This window comes from Staurois parvus, unplaced genomic scaffold, assembly GCF_062004578.1.
Source record: "Staurois parvus isolate SC_StPar_1 unplaced genomic scaffold, SC_StPar_1.0 ptg003047l, whole genome shotgun sequence".
NCBI classification, from domain to species: Eukaryota; Metazoa; Chordata; class Amphibia; order Anura; family Ranidae; genus Staurois; species Staurois parvus.
Genome location: NW_028320843.1, coordinates 57,551 through 77,121, shown reverse-complemented (window position 1 = coordinate 77,121; position 19,571 = coordinate 57,551).

The following is a 19,571-nucleotide window of genomic DNA, read 5'->3' as shown; positions in this document are numbered from 1 at the left end:
ATTGTTACTCTCACAGACACAAAATTGTTACTTGCACAGACACAGAATTGTTACTTGCACAGACACAGAATTGTTACTCAGGGCCACAGAATTCATACTCAGGGACAGACAGAATTGTTACTGAGTGCCAGAGAATTGTTACTCAGGGACAGACAGAATTGTTACTGAGTGCCAGAGAATTGTTACTCAGGGACAGACACAATTGTTACTGAGTGCCAGAGAATTGTTACTCAGGGACAGACAGAATTGTTACTGAGTGCCAGAGAATTGTTACTCTCACAGACACAAAATTGTTACTTGCACAGACACAGAATTGTTACTTGCACAGACACACAATTGTTACTCAGGGCCACAGAATTCATACTCAGGGACAGACAGAATTGTTACTGAGTGCCAGAGAATTGTTACTCAGGGACAGACAGAATTGTTACTGAGTGCCAGAGAATTCTTACTCAGGGCCACAGAATTCATACTCAGGGACAGACAGAATTGTTACTCAGGGACAGACAGAATTGTTACTGAGTGCCAGAGAATTGTTACTCAGGGACAGACAGAATTGTTACTGAGTGCCAGAGAATTGTTACTCTCACAGACACAAAATTGTTACTTGCACAGACACAGAATTGTTACTTGCACAGACACACAATTGTTACTCAGGGCCACAGAATTCATACTCAGGGACAGACAGAATTGTTACTGAGTGCCAGAGAATTGTTACTCAGGGACAGACAGAATTGTTACTGAGTGCCAGAGAATTGTTACTCTCACAGACACAAAATTGTTACTTGCACAGACACAGAATTGTTACTTGCACAGACACACAATTGTTACTCAGGGCCACAGAATTCATACTCAGGGACAGACAGAATTGTTACTGAGTGCCAGAGAATTCTTACTCAGGGCCACAGAATTCATACTCAGGGACAGACAGAATTGTTACTCAGGGACAGACAGAATTGTTACTGAGTGCCAGAGAATTGTTACTCAGGGACAGACAGAATTGTTACTGAGTGCCAGAGAATTGTTACTCTCACAGACACAAAATTGTTACTTGCACAGACACAGAATTGTTACTTGCACAGACACACAATTGTTACTCAGGGCCACAGAATTCATACTCAGGGACAGACAGAATTGTTACTGAGTGCCAGAGAATTGTTACTCAGGGACAGACAGAATTGTTACTGAGTGCCAGAGAATTGTTACTCTCACAGACACAAAATTGTTACTTGCACAGACACAGAATTGTTACTCGCACAGAGACAGAATTGTTACTCAGGGCCACAGAATTCATACTCAGGGACAGACAGAATTGTTACTGAGTGCCAGAGAATTGTTACTCAGGGACAGACAGAATTGTTACTGAGTGCCAGAGAATTGTTACTCTCACAGACACAAAATTGTTACTTGCACAGACACAGAATTGTTACTCGCACAGAGACAGAATTGTTACTCAGGGCCACAGAATTCATACTCAGGGACAGACAGAATTGTTACTGAGTGCCAGAGAATTGTTACTCAGGGACAGACAGAATTGTTACTGAGTGCCAGAGAATTGTTACTCAGGGACAGACAGAATTGTTACTGAGTGCCAGAGAATTGTTACTCTCACAGACACAAAATTGTTACTTGCACAGACACAGAATTGTTACTCGCACAGAGACAGAATTGTTACTCAGGGCCACAGAATTCATACTCAGGGACAGACAGAATTGTTACTGAGTGCCAGAGAATTGTTACTCAGGGACAGACAGAATTGTTACTGAGTGCCAGAGAATTGTTACTCAGGGACAGACAGAATTGTTACTGAGTGCCAGAGAATTGTTACTCTCACAGACACAAAATTGTTACTTGCACAGACACAGAATTGTTACTCGCACAGAGACAGAATTGTTACTCAGGGCCACAGAATTCATACTCAGGGACAGACAGAATTGTTACTGAGTGCCAGAGAATTGTTACTCAGGGACACCTAATCGTTGAATTAAATAGTATGTCAGACAACATGCAGAGGAGTGGCAGAGGAGGCAATGTTTTAGGAGCGAGCAGACGTGGCAGCAGAGGAAGGGGTCGAGGCAGCAGTATTCGCAGCCAGAGGCCAGTGCTCCCGGTGTCATCCAGCGGTCGTGTCTCCACCGACAACCCTGCCGTCATTGATTGGTTGGCTCGGTCGTCTTCCTCTTCCCAGGTCACCTCTGACACTTACAGCCAACGGTCGGTGGGTACGTCAGACACAACCGTTAGTTGGCATGGCCCGGGAGCAAGCCCAGTGAAATCACGTGTCCTCTACCTGCCCCTGTCCTTTGCTGTTCCCTCACCAAGCGAAGTATCGCATGCTGTGGGCTCAGCCCCACTGTACAGTGAGGAAGAGCTAACAGAGGGCGGTCAGGAACGGGGGGAGACATCGGCCTTTTCAGCAGCCAAGCGAACAAGTACTGGCGAGGAGAGTGGCTCGGTAGCCGGTCTAGAGACAGGCCTGTCTCCTGACCCAGACGCAGCCGAGGGGGCTAGTAGTGAGGCGGAGACCGTACTTGATGATGAGGAGGTTGATCGCACTTGGCTGCCTCGTCGTCATCAGGCAATTTCTTACGCATCATCAGGAGAAGAGGGTGCCAGCTTGGCAGCGAGCGAAACAGTCGGTGGGTTGGCCAGGAGGCAGCAGGGTCGCAGCAGTGTCAGTGGAGCCAAACGTCCACGGAGTAGAGCACCAGCTCCACTGCAGCCTACCACCACGGCCAGTAGTGGTGCCGGTGCGCACGGAGGAAGTAGCAGTCAGCCAGTGAAGAGTAGCGGGGGCAAAGTTTCCTACTCGGTGGTGTGGCAATTTTTCGTCAAGCCGCCCGAGGAAGTAAACGTAGCCGTATGTCGACTATGTGGCCAGAAATGCAAGCGTGGCCAGGGGGCCCATGTTGGGACTACAGCGTTGCGTCAGCATATGCAGCGTCACCATTCGGTGGCCTGGGAAAACCGTGATAAAGACACGGCGGTTCTGCCTGCCCCAGCCCCCGCTCCATCACCCGCTCCGTTACTTGCTCCGTCACCCGACGTTGTCAATCGCCCTCTATCAGCCAGTCAAGGCTCCAACACCTCTGCTGAGGGGAGTTGTCGCTCATTGGCATCTTCCGCTCGTTCAGATGCTCCTTCTCCTGCTACTCCTCTTCTCGGATTCCGTCAACAGTCTTTCTTGGAATCCGTATCCAAGAGACAACAGTTTGCGAGCACGCACCCGACGGTGCAAAAGCTGAACGTCCTCCTGTCCAAGTTGCTGGTGCTGCAGTCCCTCCCTTTCCAACTGGTGGACTCAGCACCTTTCCGAGAAATGATGGCTTGTGCCGCGCCGCGGTGGAGAGTGCCAAGCCGTCATTTCTTTGCCCAAAAGGCAGTGCCAGCCCTGCATTCACATGTAGAAGAGATGGTGGGCCAGTCTTTGAGCATGTCGGTCTCTGCCAAAGTGCACGGCAGCGCCGACGTGTGGAGCTGTAACTACGGTCAGGGACAGTACATGTCATTTACGGCCCACTGGGTGAACGTGGTGCCGGCACAGCCGCACCAGCAACTTGGACAGGTCACGACGCTTTTGCCTCCACGTTTGCACGTCCTTGGTCCAGCAAGCATGTCCGCCTCTACCACCTCTTTTTCCGCCGTGTCCTCAGCCGCCACCCCCGTGCCAAGTCCCATTACCCGACCGGCATATCACATGTGCAGGGCGCAACGGTGTCATGCTGTGCTGCACCTGGTATGCCTTGGCGAACGTAGTCACACAGGGGAGGAACTGCTGAGTGTAATGAACAGAGAAATCGACAGATGGCTGTCTCCGCGCAAACTAAAAATCGGAACCATGTTGACTGACAACGGAAAGAACATGGTGTCTGCTCTGCGTCAAGGAAGGTTGTGCCATGCGCCATGCATGGCTCACGTGTTCAATCTGGTTGTCAAGCGGTTCCTAAAATCCACCATCCCACTGCAAGACATCCTTAAAATGTCACGTAAACTGTGCATGCATTTCAGCCATTCCTACACCGCAAAGAACACCCTCATTGAGCTGCAGCGGCAGAACGGAATTGCACAGCATCGCCTGATCTGCGACGTTGCAACAAGGTGGAATTCAACCCTACACATGTTAGACCGCCTTTACGAGCAGCGAAAGGCCATCACCGATTTCCTGATGTTACAAGCGGATAAAGGTACTCCCCTGTGTAACTTAGATGTCAGCCATTGGCAGCTCATGCGTGACACCTGCCGCTTGCTCAGGCCCTTTGAGGAGGCCACGCTATTCGTGAGTCGGCAGGACTATGGGATGAACGACGTCATTCCTCTGTTGCACGTCCTGGAACAAATGCTGTTAACAATGGCTGGTCAGGGTGCGGTAGACGTGGCGCACAGATGTCAACGCCACATGACCCCTGTGGGGGCAGGACAGGAAGAAGAGGAGGAGGTAGAGGAGGACATTTGTGCTCAGGAATTATTGAGTGAAATGGGTGGTTTTTCCACTCAGCGGACAGGAGTGGAGGAGCAGGAGCATCTGGTAGAGGAGGAGGAGGAGGAGACAGAGGACCCAGACGCACCGTGGCAGTATGCTGTGGAGATGGAGGCAGGGAGTCCCTCGCATTCCTTGGCACAAATGGCCCATAGCATGCTCGGTTGCTTGCGTAGCGACAGCCGAATAATAACCATCAGACAGAGGGATGACTTTTGGCTGTCCACCTTGTTGGACCCTCGCTACCGGTCCAAAATGGTGGCCTTTTTCACACCTGCTGAGAGGGAGGCCAAAATTACGTACTATAAAAACCACCTATGTAGTCAGTTGGTCTCTGCCTTTGTGCGCCAACGTCCATCCTCAGACACTGTGGGCCCTGTGCGCTCGCGTTCCGCTGGCATGGCAGCAGGGGAGGGGTGGGGTGGTAGGAGCAGTGGCAGCTCCACCAGCAGCGGCTGCCTCAGTCTGCAGTCGATGATGAGTAGCTTTCTTCACCAGCGCAGTGAGGAAACTACTAACCAGCCGCAGCAGCAGCAGCAGCATCAGGTGGACCTGGAGCAGGAGCTCAAACAACAGGCTTGGGCCTACTTGGACAGCACCCTGCCAACCAAGGTAGACAATCCCCTTGACTACTGGGCAACGAAACTTGACCTTTGGCCCCAACTAGCTGAATTTGCCCTTGAAAGGCTGTCATGCCCGGCCAGTAGCGTGGCATCGGAGCGCGTGTTTAGTGCGGCAGGAGGTATTGTAACTCCGCGGAGGACACGACTGTCCACCCAAAGTGTGGAGAGACTCACGTTTGTGAAAATGAATCAGGCGTGGATTAGTCTGGATTTCAAACCACCAGTTCCTGACACAACTGACTAAATCCGCCATGAATCATGCCTCAAACATGTGCCACTTTCAGGTCTCCTCACACTGCTGGTGTGTTGAATTTTTTGACATAGGGTGCTGGCAGATTACGGGCCTCCTATAGCTGCTGCCAGGCCCCTAATCTGCCATAGGCCCCTATATACCACCTCCTCCTGCTGCTGCCAGGTCCAGAGTCTCTCATGGGTCCCTGTACGGCCTCCCATTGCTGCTGTCTCCATCGCCACACTCTGCTGCCATGTGCCACTTTCAGGTCTCTTCACACTGCTGGTGTGTTAAATTTTTTTAAAATAGGGTGCTGCAAGATAACGGGCCTCACATAGCTGCTGCCAGGCCCCTAATCTGCCATGGGCCCCTATATACCGCCTCCTCATGCTGCTGCCAAGTCTAGAGTCTCTCATGGGTCCCTGTACGGCCTCCCATTGCTGCTGTCTCCATCGCCACACTCTGCTGCCATGTGCCACTTTCAGGTCTCTTCACACTTTAGTTGTGTTGAATTTTTTGACATAGGGTGCTGCAAGATAACGGGCCTCACATAGCTGCTGCCAGGCCCCTAATCAGCCATGGGCCCCTATACCGCCTCCTCCTGCTGCTGCCAGGTCCAGAGTCTCTCATGCCATGTGCCACTTTCAGGTCTCTTCACACTGCTGGTGTGTTTAATTTTTTGACATAGGGTGCTGCAAGATAACGGGCCTCACATAGCTGCTGCCAGGCCCCTAATCTGCCATGGGCCCCTATATACCACCTCCTCCTGCTGCTGCCAGGTCCAGAGTCTCTCATGGGTCCCTGTACGGCCTCCCATTGCTGCTGTCTCCATCGCCACACTCTGCTGCCATGTGCCACTTTCAGGTCTCTTCACACTGCTGGTGTGTTAAATTTTTTTAAAATAGGGTGCTGCAAGATAACGGGCCTCACATAGCTGCTGCCAGGCCCCTAATCTGCCATGGGCCCCTATATACCGCCTCCTCATGCTGCTGCCAAGTCTAGAGTCTCTCATGGGTCCCTGTACGGCCTCCCATTGCTGCTGTCTCCATCGCCACACTCTGCTGCCATGTGCCACTTTCAGGTCTCTTCACACTTTAGTTGTGTTGAATTTTTTGACATAGGGTGCTGCAAGATAACGGGCCTCACATAGCTGCTGCCAGGCCCCTAATCAGCCATGGGCCCCTATACCGCCTCCTCCTGCTGCTGCCAGGTCCAGAGTCTCTCATGCCATGTGCCACTTTCAGGTCTCTTCACACTGCTGGTGTGTTAAATTTTTTGACATAGGGTGCAGGCAGATTACGGGCCTCACATAGCTGCTGCCAGGCCCCTAATCTGCCATGGGCCCCTATATACCGCCTCCTCATGCTGCTGCCAAGTCTAGAGTCTCTCATGGGTCCCTGTACGGCCTCCCATTGCTGCTGTCTCCATCGCCACACTCTGCTGCCATGTGCCACTTTCAGGTCTCTTCACACTTTAGTTGTGTTGAATTTTTTGACATAGGGTGCTGCAAGATAACGGGCCTCACATAGCTGCTGCCAGGCCCCTAATCAGCCATGGGCCCCTATACCGCCTCCTCCTGCTGCTGCCAGGTCCAGAGTCTCTCATGCCATGTGCCACTTTCAGGTCTCTTCACACTGCTGGTGTGTTTAATTTTTTGACATAGGGTGCTGCAAGATAACGGGCCTCACATAGCTGCTGCCAGGCCCCTAATCTGCCATGGGCCCCTATATACCACCTCCTCCTGCTGCTGCCAGGTCCAGAGTCTCTCATGGGTCCCTGTACGGCCTCCCATTGCTGCTGTCTCCATCGCCACACTCTGCTGCCATGTGCCACTTTCAGGTCTCTTCACACTGCTGGTGTGTTAAATTTTTTTAAAATAGGGTGCTGCAAGATAACGGGCCTCACATAGCTGCTGCCAGGCCCCTAATCTGCCATGGGCCCCTATATACCGCCTCCTCATGCTGCTGCCAAGTCTAGAGTCTCTCATGGGTCCCTGTACGGCCTCCCATTGCTGCTGTCTCCATCGCCACACTCTGCTGCCATGTGCCACTTTCAGGTCTCTTCACACTTTAGTTGTGTTGAATTTTTTGACATAGGGTGCTGCAAGATAACGGGCCTCACATAGCTGCTGCCAGGCCCCTAATCAGCCATGGGCCCCTATACCGCCTCCTCCTGCTGCTGCCAGGTCCAGAGTCTCTCATGCCATGTGCCACTTTCAGGTCTCTTCACACTGCTGGTGTGTTAAATTTTTTGACATAGGGTGCAGGCAGATTACGGGCCTCACATAGCTGCTGCCAGGCCCCTAATCTGCCATGGGCCCCTATATACCGCCTCCTCATGCTGCTGCCAAGTCTAGAGTCTCTCATGGGTCCCTGTACGGCCTCCCATTGCTGCTGTCTCCATCACCACACTCTGCTGCCATGTGCCACTTTCAGGTCTCTTCACACTGCTGGTGTGTTAAATTTTTTGACATAGGGTGCAGGCAGATTACGGGCCTCACATAGCTGCTGCCAGGCCCCTAATCTGCCATGGGCCCCTATATACCGCCTCCTCATGCTGCTGCCAAGTCCAGAGTCTCTCATGGGTCCCTGTACGGCCTCCCATTGCTGCTGTCTCCATCACCACACTCTGCTGCCATGTGCCACTTTCAGGTCTCTTCACACTGCTGGTGTGTTTAATTTTTTGACATAGGGTGCTGCAAGATAACGGGCCTCACATAGCTGCTGCCAGGCCCCTAATCTGCCATGGGCCCCTATATACCGCCTCCTCATGCTGCTGCCAAGTCCAGAGTCTCTCATGGGTCCCTGTACGGCCTCCCATTGCTGCTGTCTCCATCGCCACACTCTGCTGCCATGTGCCACTTTCAGGTCTCTTCACACTGCTGGTGTGTTGAATTTTTTGACATAGGGTGCTGGCAGATTACGGGCCTCCCATTGCTGCTGCCAGACATGTAATCTGCCATGGGCCCCCGTACCGACTCCTCATGCTGTGACGTTGCAACAAGGTGTAATTCAACCCTACATATGTTAGACCGCCTTTACGAACAGCTAAAGGCCATCACAGATTTCCTGATGTTAAAAGCGGATAAAGGTACTCCCTGTGTAACTTAGATGTCAGCCATTGTCAGCTCATGTGTGACACCTGCGCTTGCTCAGGCCCTTTGAGGAGGCCACGCTATTCGTGAGTCGGCAGGACTATGGGATGAATGAGGTCAAATCGGCCATGGGCCCCCGTACCGCCTGTTCACGCTGATGCTGGTCCCATAGTGTGACCTGGGTCCCTGTACGGCCTCCCATTGCTTCCACTCTGCCATGTACCTCTTTGAAATCTCACACTCCTGCGGTTGTCCATTTTGTCATAGGTTGCTGGCAGATTAGCGGCCTCCCATAGGTGCCGCCAGGCCCCATATCGGCCATGGGCCCCCGTACCGCCTGGTCACGCTGCTGCTGGGCCCACAGTGTGACCTGGGTCCCTGTACGGCCTCCCATTGCTTCCACTCTGCCATGTGCCACTTTGAAATCTCTTCACACTCCTGCGGTTGTCCATTTTGTCATAGGTTGCTGGCAGATTAGCGGCCTCCCATAGGTGCCGCCAGGCCCCATATCGGCCATGGGCCCCCGTACCTCCTGGTCACGCTGCTGCTGAGCCCACAGTGTGACCTGGGTCCCTGTACGTCCTCCCATTGCTTCCACTCTGCCATGTGCCACTTTGAAATCTCCTCACACTCCTGCGGTTGTCCATTTTGTCATAGGTTGCTGGCAGATTACAGGCCTTCCATAGGTGCCACCAAGCCCCATATCGGCCATGGGCCCCCGTACCGCCTGGTCACGCTGCTGCTGGGCCCACAGTGTGACCTGGGTCCCTGTATGGCCTCCCATTGCTCCCACTCTGCCATGTGCCACTTTCAGGTCTCCTCACGCTCCTGCTGGTTTCCATTTTGTCATAGGTTGCTGTATGGCCTCCCATTGCTGCTGCCTCCACCGCCACACTGTGGCTCCAAACACTGGTTTTGGCCCCGTGACTGGCCAAAGGAGTAAAGTGTGCAGTGATTCTAAGATCGACGGCACTCATCTGCATGTCATACTGACAGACAGTATTATTTCTCTTCCCCAGCAGACTCCAAGGGCATTTCAATTAAAGGTACAGTGTTCTGCACTAATATTAAGTCTCTCTGAAGCCTAGAAACACCCTTTTTTAAGTTAAATTCACAGCGAATTTATTCGACTCGAATCGAATATTGTCCACGAATTCGCCGAATCAGTCGAATCGAATTTTTCATTTCTTCGCTCATCTCTAATGTTGAGGTCAGGAGATTGTGAAGGCCATGGCAAAACCTTCAGTTTACGCCTCTTGATGTCATCCCCCGTGGATTTCCAGGTGTGTTTAGGATCATTATCCATTTGTAGAAGCCATCCTCTCTTTAACTTCAGCTTTTTCACAGATGGCATCGTTACCATCCAAAATTTGCTGAAATTTTATTGAATCCGTTTTTCCTTCTACTCGTGAGATGTTCCCTGTGCCACTGGCTGCAACACAACCCCAAAGCATGATTGATCCAACCCCATGCTTCACAGTTGGACAGAGGTTCTTTTCATTCAATTCTGTGCCCCTTCTTCTCCAAACGTACCTTTGCTCATTCCGGCCAAAAAGTTCAATTTTAACCTCATCGGTCCACAGAACTTGTTTCCAAAATGCACCAGGCTTGTCTATATGTTCATTTGCAAAGTTCAAACGATGATTTTTGTGGTGAGGACGTAGAAGAGGTTTTCTTCTGATGACTCTTCCATGAAGACCATATTTGTACAAGTATCTCTTTATAGTGGAATAGTGACCACAACTCCAGTGTCTGCCAGATCTTTCTGGAGGGATCGTGCCGTCAAATGTGGGTTTTGAATTGTTTTTCTCACAATCCTGCGAGCTGTTCTGTCTGATATTTTTCTTGGTCTTCCAGATCTTGCTTTAACTTCCACTGTTCCTGATGACTGCCATTTCTTAATTACATTCCGAACAGAGGATATTGACATCTGAAAACGCTTTGCTATCTTCTTAAAGCCTTCTCCAGCTTTGTGAGCGTCAACTATTTTCAGTTTCAGTTTTCTAGACAACTGCTTAGAAGAACCCATGGTGCTGATTGTTGGGGCAAGGTCAGGTGAGTCGGGGCATTTAAAACCTTTGAGATTGACATCACCTGGTCTTCCCAGACGATGATTGAGAACAATCCATGACACTGGCAGGTCTCAGCTTGGCAAAGGGGGCAGTGCATGCTATAAATTCTGCAGGGGGCCCAAACATTTGGAGACGCCATTTTATTGTTTTCTGTTATTTTGAAAGTGTAAATGATGGAAATAAAATCTAAATTTTGTTGACATATTATAAGAATGTCTAATCTGTAATTTGATGCCTTTTGGAGGTTTTTCCATCTTTCCTTGGCTTCTTTATGCACATTAATACAAATCTTTAGCTGGGGTGCCCAAACTTTCCATCCCCACTGTATATACTGCATGTTGAAATGCGTTTTTATTACAAAATATATGAAAAATATTTTTAAAAATACATTTCAAATATCTATTCATTCGTATCTGACCCTTGGCGATTGCATGGACTGTCACTCGTAAGCAACTTTTTCCATGAAATTATTTCTACAGGGTAGGTTGCCAGGTCTTTCCCCAACCCCCACCATGGAGGAGATCCCACATGGCCAGGGATGAAACTAGGACAATTTATACAGGAGCCAATTAACCTACCAGCAGGGGCAGACTGACCATTTGAGCACTGCCTGAGGGCCCAGGATCAGTAGGGGGCCCCATGAAATTCCCCAGATACCCTTTATAGGGTGTGCTTTGCTTGTGGGCAAGGACACAGGGGCCTCATGATCCCCTATTGCCCATGAGTTGTCAGCTCGCCCCTGCCTACCAGCATGTCTTTGGAGTGTGAGAGGAAACCAGATTACCTGGAGGACACCCACGCAAGCACAGGGAGAACATGCAAACTCCATGCAGGAGGCACCATGGTCAGGAATCGAACCATGGTGCAAGGCAGACGTGCTAACCACTAAGCCACTGTGCCACCCCTTGCAAATATACTGTATTTTTGGAATTAATTAAATATATGTAAAAATAACATGTTAAAATGACCGTGCTATATGTTAAAAAAAAATTTGAAAAATATATTTTAAAAAAATATATTTTTAAAAATATATATTTTTTAAAATATATTCTTCAGATTTTTTTTTTTTTTTTTAACATATAAAAAAGTAATTTAACATGTATTTTTACATATCTTTGTAAATCCATTCCAAAAATGTAGATTTGTATTTTTAAAGACATACAGTATATTTTTAAATACATTTCAAATATACTGCATGTCTTTAAAAATACAAATCTACATTTTTGGATTTATAAAGATATGTAAAAATATATGTTAAATGACACTTTTTATATGTTAAAAAAAATCTGAAGAATATATTTTAAAAAATATTTTCATATATTTTGTAATAAAAGCGCATTTCAACATGCAGTACATATATATTTTTTTTTAAATATATTCTTCAGATTTTTTTTTTTAACATATAGCAAGGTCACTTTAACATTTATTTTTATATATATTTGTAATTCCATTCCAAAAATGTAGATTTGTATTTTTAAAGACATACAGTATATTTGAAATGTATTTTAAAACATATTGTTCAAATATTTTGTAATAAAAACGCATTTCAGTGTATGTATGTATATGTATGTATGTATGTATATATATATGTATATATATATATATATATATATATATATATATAATGTGTGTGTGTATGTATATATGTGTATGTATATATATATGTGTATATATATATATATATATATATATATATAAACAATTTTTTTTTTAAATATATTTCAAATATATTTTTCTTCCATATGGGGGGAAACAGAGAAAAGATAAGGAGAGGAAATAATAAGATAGATTAACAAAAGAAGATCAAGAAGTAGAGGAAGGACAGAAGACAAGAGGTGGGTGGGAGGGGAGGGGTAAAATATGGGAGCTGGGGTTGTAGTTAAATATAGAATTTTGCATCATAAAATGTTGATTTGTATTAAAAAAAACGGAATAAAGATATTAAAAATATAAAATAGTTATATTGATGTTAATCCTGCGAGCCAGCAATATAAAAGTCGCCGCACCCTTCGCACACTCATATGTATGTGTCCAATTATACCCAAAACATATATTAGTGCAGCGCCTCCCAATACTACAATACCTACACAATACAATACTTAAATCGATGAACCATAAGGAGGGGCGGACTGACAACTCATGGGGCCCTTGGGCAGTAGGGGATCATGGGGCCCCTGTGTCCTCGCCCACACTCAAACCACACCCAAAAAAGCCTATGAAAGATACCAGGGGCATCTCATGGGGCCCCCTACACACCCCAGGCCCTCGGGCAGTGCCCGAGTACCCGAATGGTCAGTCCGCCCCGACCATAACATAGATGTGAAAAAAAATCATCATCACGTATGTGTAGAAAAGTCCCAAATAATAATGTGTATTGTCATGGAAATTTTGTATTTACAGGTTGAACTTTAAATGTGTCATATATGAGTGTTATTCATATGTCTCTGGTGTGTATAATTAAAGCTCTGAAGGGTGCAATTGGGCCATGCGCATGTACAATGTATGTATTACAGTACTCAGCTCGGTAATGGATGAGATGGCAGATCTGCGCTTATAGACCGGTGTGTATACCACCATTCCATGCGAATGCCGCCGGCGGTAGGCCTGTATCCACATATCAGCAGCATAGTACCACATGGACTTCGTATAGCCAGGCGCCGGGCAGTGCGAACTCCGTGTGTAGGCTCATGTATATCTCTACAAGCCGCTACCGACCTGAACTGTATCTGGATGGATGTGTTTTAATAAAGATCGTATCGGCCCATCCAGATACAGACTGGCACTGTTTAATCTAAGGGATGCTTGTACAGACAATGAACATACTACTAGGAGCTGAAAGCATGTAAAGGATGGGAAGCTGGCTCTCCACAGAGAGCTTATGGGGTAGGAGAGGACTGGTTTAACTAGTTTTCAGTATAGATAAGAGGAAATGCTACACTCCAATCAGGATGTACATTCTGTGTATGGACACTCCCTATACATTGTTCTGTGGGAGGGGATTGACCTGACCCCCCCCCCCCCGGGTTGGGGGGGTGTGTGTGTGCTTTTAATAAAACAGGAGTCTGGGGTTAGAGCCAGACACAGAGTGAATTCCAACTGAAACCTGAGAGTGTCGTGTGATCATTCCTGGGTAACAGGAGCTCCATTTTCCCCACATCTCAACAGAGCTAAACCAGTTGGAGGCGCAGGAATCGTGGAGTTAAGCTGCAGTCGCGGTAAGCGAAGTTCGCACAGCTTTATGGGGGATTGCTGCGCATCCAACTGCGAGTACTCACGGTAAGGAAAAATTTGTTGAAAGCGAATTTCCAAGACAGTATTTCCTGATGATCTTCCAGTTTTGCACCAATTCTCAGTGTTATGCAACCAAACTCTTCATGACCGTAAATCGTGTTCCTCCACCGTCACCCAAGATGTGCTCTCCCCTGGAGCTTTCTGACCTCACATTTTATAATGTTTGGTCATAAAGCACCTGAGTCCTCCTAGTGGGACTATGAGGACGTTCACTCCCCGATGGATCTCCAATCTCTAGATCTTCTATCGAGCCCCCCTCCTCCTCCTCTTTTATTCACTCCATCAAAAAAGCGGAAATAGGCAGAAATTGTGTTTTATCCTTCAAAATGCTTTGTTATTAAAAACATTAAAATGCCGCTCACATTTTCACGGTGATCGATCGCACCCGATATATACAGCATAAAATATCAATCACAAGCTCTCCTCTGCGTACCTGCCTGTTGACCTCACATGCGTCGTGACGTTAGCTTGCTCCTCCCCACACGCATTACGCCACAGGTCACGTGGCTTCGCAAGATCAATGGACGGGTAATGAGAGGAGAGCCTGTGATTGATATTTTATGCTGTATATATCGGGTGCGATCAAGCACCGTGAAAATGTGAGTGGCATTTTAATGGTTTTAGTTTTAGCTGCCCCTCCCCTACGCGTTACGCCACAGGTGATGTGGCTTCCTCAGGGGAATGTGTTGCTACCAGTAGCTGTGAAGTAGTACCTATGTAACAACACATCCTCATGAGGAAGCGCACGTGGCCTGTGGTATAACGTGTGGGGAGGAGCAAGTTGACGTCATGACGCTCCTGAGGTCAACAGGCAGGTAACCAAAGGAGAGCCTGTGATTGATATTTTATGCTGTATATATCGGGTGCGATCGATCACCGTGAAAATGTGAGCGGCATTGTAATGTTTTTAATAACAAAGCATTTTGAAGGATAAAACACAATTTCTGCCTATTTCTGCTTTTTTTACGGAGTGAATAAAAGGGGAGGAGGAGGAGGAGGGGGGGGCACGATAGAAGCACTAGAGACTGGAGATCCATCGAGGAGTTATTCTAACTGCCCCCCGCCCACAGACCCCCACAACCACCTGCCAGGGTTGTGGGGAAGAGGCCCTTGTACCCAGCAACATGATGATCAACAAGCCACCCAAAGCACCCCCCCCAACATGTTGAGGGCATGTGGCCTGGAATGGTTCAGGAGGGGGGAGGTGCTTGCTTGCCCCCCCCTTTCCTGACCTGCCGGGCTGCATGCTCGGATAAGGGTCTGGTATGAATTTTTGGGGGGCCCCCATGCCATTTTTTTTTCTTGTGTGTGGGGGATCTCCTCAAAATCCATACCAGACATGAAGGGCTTGGTATGGATAGGAAGGTGGGAAGGGGGAACCCACGCTTTTAAAAAAAATATATATATATTTTTCCACCCCACTGACACCAGGAACCCCACTGACACCAGGAACCCCACTGACGCCAGGAACCCCAGTGACACCAGGAACCCCACTGACGCCAGGAACCCCACTGACACCTGGAACCCCAGTGACACCAGGAACATGAATGAATGTCTCACTACTAAAATACAGCGTGACATCACCATAGAACTCCCACCGGATTGTAGTCACTGAGCGGGATCTCACCACATCAGTGCAGGAGGTGTTGGGACTGCGCCCCCCCGCGTTCCCACTGAAAAATATTCCTGGTTATTTTCGTAAACATTCTGTAACCTGTGGATGTCAGACATCCTGAACCCCTCCTTTATCAAGAACTCAATGATGGCACCAGGGGCGGACTGACCATTTGGAAACTTGGGCACTGCCCGAGGGCCCAGGGTCAGTAGGGGGCCCCATGAGATGCCCCTGGTACCTTTTTCATAGGCTTTTTTGAAAGTGGGCGAGGACACCGGAGCCCCATGATCCCCTATTGCCCGGGGCCCCATGAGTTGTCAGTCCGCCCCTGGACGGCTAATTGCTTCTGCTTGGAATCCATTATTTATCAGCAATGAAAAAGAAGAAGAGTTATCTTGGAGGAAGTTAGGTGTCAGTGGAAGGAATAGTACCCCATCATTGGTGTCAGTGGGAGGAATAGTACCCCGTCATTGGTGTCAGTGGAAGAAATCGTGCCCCATCCTTGGTATCAGTGGGAGGAATAGTGCCCCATCATTGGTGTCAGTGGGAGGAATAGTGCCCCATCATTGGTGTCAGTGGGAGGAATAGTGCCCCATCATTGGTGTCAGTGGAAGAAATCGTGCCCCATCCTTGGTATCAGTGGGAAGAATAGTGCCCCATCATTGGTGTCAGTGGGAGGAATAGTGCCCCATCATTGGTGTCAGTGGGAGGAATAGTGCTCCATCATTGGTGTCAGTGGGAGGAATAGTACCCCATCATTGGTGTCAGTGGGAGGAATAGTACCCCATCATTAGTGTCAGTGGAAGAAATTGTGCCCCATCCTTGGTATCAGTGGGAGGAATAGTGCCCCATCCTTGGTGTCAGTGGGAGGAATAGTGCCCCATCATTGGTGTCAGTGGGAGGAATAGTACCCCATCATTGGTGTCAGTGGGAGGAATAGTACCCCATCATTGGTGTCAGTGGAAGGAATAGTGCCCCATCCTTCGTATCAGTGGGAGGAATAGTGCCCCATCATTGGTGTCAGTGGGGGGAATAGTGCCCCATCATTGGTGTCAGTGGGGGGAATAGTGCCCCATCATTGGTGTCAGGGGGGGGAATAGTGCCCCATCATTGGTGTCGGGGGGGAATAGTGCCCCATCATTGGTGTCAGTGGGAGGAATAGTGCCCCATCATTGGTGTCATTAGGAGGAATAGTGCCCCATCATTGGTGTCAGTGGGAGGAATAGTACCCCATCATTGGTGTCAGTGGGAGGAATAGTACCCCATCATTGGTGTCAGTGGAAGGAATAGTGCCCCATCATTGGTATCAGTGGGAGGAATAGTGCCCCATCATTGGTATCAGCGAGAGGAATAGTGCCCCATCATTGGTGTCAGTGGGAGGAATAGTGCCCCATCATTGGTGTCAGTGGGAGGAATAGTGCCCATCATTGGTGTCAGCGAGAGGAATAGTGCCCCATCATTGGTGTCAGCGGGAGGAATAGTGTCCCATCATTGGTGTCAGTGGGAGGAATAGTGCCCATCATTGGTGTCAGCGAGAGGAATAGTGCCCCATCATTGGTGTCAGTGGGAGGAATAGTGCCCCATCATTGGTGTCAGCAGGAGGAATAGTGCCCCGTCATTGGTGTCAGTGGGAGGAATAGTGCCCCGTCGTTGGTATCAGTGGGAGGAATAGTGCTCCGTCGTTGGTTTCAGTGGGAGGAATAGTGCCCCATCATTGGTGTCAGTGGGAGGAATAGTGCCCCATCGTTGGTGTCAGTGGGAGGAATAGTGCCCCATCATTGGTATCAGTGGGAGGAATAGTGCCCCATCGTTGGTGTCAGTGGGGGGACGAATAGTGCCCCATCATTGGTGTCAGTGGGAGGAATAGTGCCCCATCATTGGTGTCAGTGGGAGGAATAGTGCCCCACCATTGGTGTCAGTGGGAGGAATAGTGCCCCATCGTTGGTGTCAGTGGGAGGAATAGTGCCCCATCGTTGGTATCAGCGGGAGGAATAGTGCCCCATCGTTGGTGTCAGCGAGAGGAATAGTGCCTCATCATTGGTGTCAGTGGGAGGAATAGTGCCCCATCATTGGTATCAGTGGGAGGAATAGTGCCCCATCATTGGTGTCAGTGAGAGGAATAGTGCCCCATCGTTGGTGTCAGTGGGAGGAATAGTGCCCCATCATTGGTGTCAGCGAGAGGAATAGTGCCCCATCATTGGTGTCAGTGGGAGGAATAGTGTCCCATCATTGGAGTTAGTGGGAGGAATAGTGTCCCATCATTGGAGTTAGTGGGAGGAATAGTGCCCCATCATTGGGTGTCAGTGGGAGGAATAGTGCCCCATTATTGGTGTCAGTGGCAGGAATAGTGCCCCATCATTGGTGTCAGTGGGAGGAATAGTGCTTCATATCAGTCGGTGGGAGGAATATTACCCCAAGGGCTGGATAAATTCTAGCAAAGGGCCGCAGTTTGGAGACCACTGGCTAAGATGGATGCAGGTAGACCTGAGTGGAAGTGGCCCCTAGCCCCCGCCCCCCCCCCCCCCCAGGATTTAGAAGAACACAGACAACAGGATGACAAGCATTGAATGTATAATAATTTATTCCGATAAGTGCAGATGGCTCAGGAATGGATGAGATGTTACGACAGACTCAGAGATCCTCATCCGTATAAAACACAAACTGTAACTAGCAGATTTCATCATCATCAGCGATTGTATTCTTTATGACGTCATAGAGGGAGATCTATATACAGAGGTTCTGATGGATCAGCGTCACCTTGGTCCAGGATGGAGACACGTTGAAGGGAAATTGTCCGAAGGAGACTCATAACTGGGACAAAATGTCAGAAAAGCAGAAACAACACTCCCGCCTTGTATGGATGGGCCGCTGAGGCTTTGTATTCACAGGCGCTGTACGCTGAGCACCCACATGGCCTCATCCGGCCAGGCAATGTTAGAAGAGAAACCCATAGCATCAGGTGGAATGGTGGTGGCACCCTCCAGCGCAAGGCGACTCAGTAAGTTCTGTGTGTGTCCAGCCAATCAGCTGATCCCAGCAGGCGCTGTGGGTGGGTCACATGTTCAATGCCAATGTGTACAAGGCCTGGTAGCCAACAGCATTATCGCCACAAGACGAGGAATCATTGCGCCAAACCTCAGATTGGATACTTATTACATAAAGCTATGCTGCTGGAGATGACCGCACAGTAACCCATAGCAACCGGAGATCACGCTTCATTGGTTTAGAGCAGTATGAACAAAAGGAGACGGTCATTGATGAGCAGGTGAGGGGGGGGATCACTGCCCTCTGCGTATTGCTGTTCTCAGTAGTTCCCATCCAAAAGTTCACAGTAAGACACCAAAAATATAAAAAAGTAAAAACTTCCTCTATTACATGAGAAATGAGAGGAGATCCATCCCAAGGCATCGGCTTTGTGTGTAGGACAGACCGTTCATTTCAGCAAAATCCCCGACCCTTCTGGAAAATGGCGTCACTGTCGCACCATATGGATTGCGTGCGTGCTTTGGGTGAGTGTATTGGGTGCGTGCTCTGGGTGAGTGTATTGGGTGCGTGCTTTGGGTGCGTGCATTGGGTGAGTGCTTTGAGTGAGTGCATTGGGTGCGTGCATTGGGTGTCGTGTATTGGGTGCGTGCTCTGGGTGCGTGCTCTGGGTGCGTGCTTTGGGTGTCGTGCATTGGGTGAGTGTATTGGGTGCGTGCATTGGGTGAGTGCTTTGAGTGAGTGCATTGGGTGCGTGCTCTGGGTGCGTGCATTGGGTGCGTGCTCTGGGTGCGTGCTCTGGGTGCGTGCATTGGGTGCGTGCTTTGGGTGTCGTGCATTGGGTGAGTGCATTGGATGCGTGCTCTGGGTGCGTGCATTGGGTGAGTGCATTGGGTGCGTGCATTGGGTGCGTGCATTGGGTGTCGTGCATTGGGTGAGTGGATTGGGTGCGTGCTTTGGGTGCGTGCATTGGGTGAGTGCTTTGAGTGAGTGCATTGGGTGTCGTGCTCCGGGTGCGTGCATTGGGTGCATGCATTGGGTGTCGTGCATTGGGTGAGTGCTTTGGGTGCGTGCATTGGGTGAGTGCTTTGAGTGAGTGCATTGGGTGTCGTGCTCTGGGTGCGTGCATTGGGTGCGTGCATTGGGTGAGTGCATTGGGTGAGTGCTTTGAGTGAGTGCATTGGG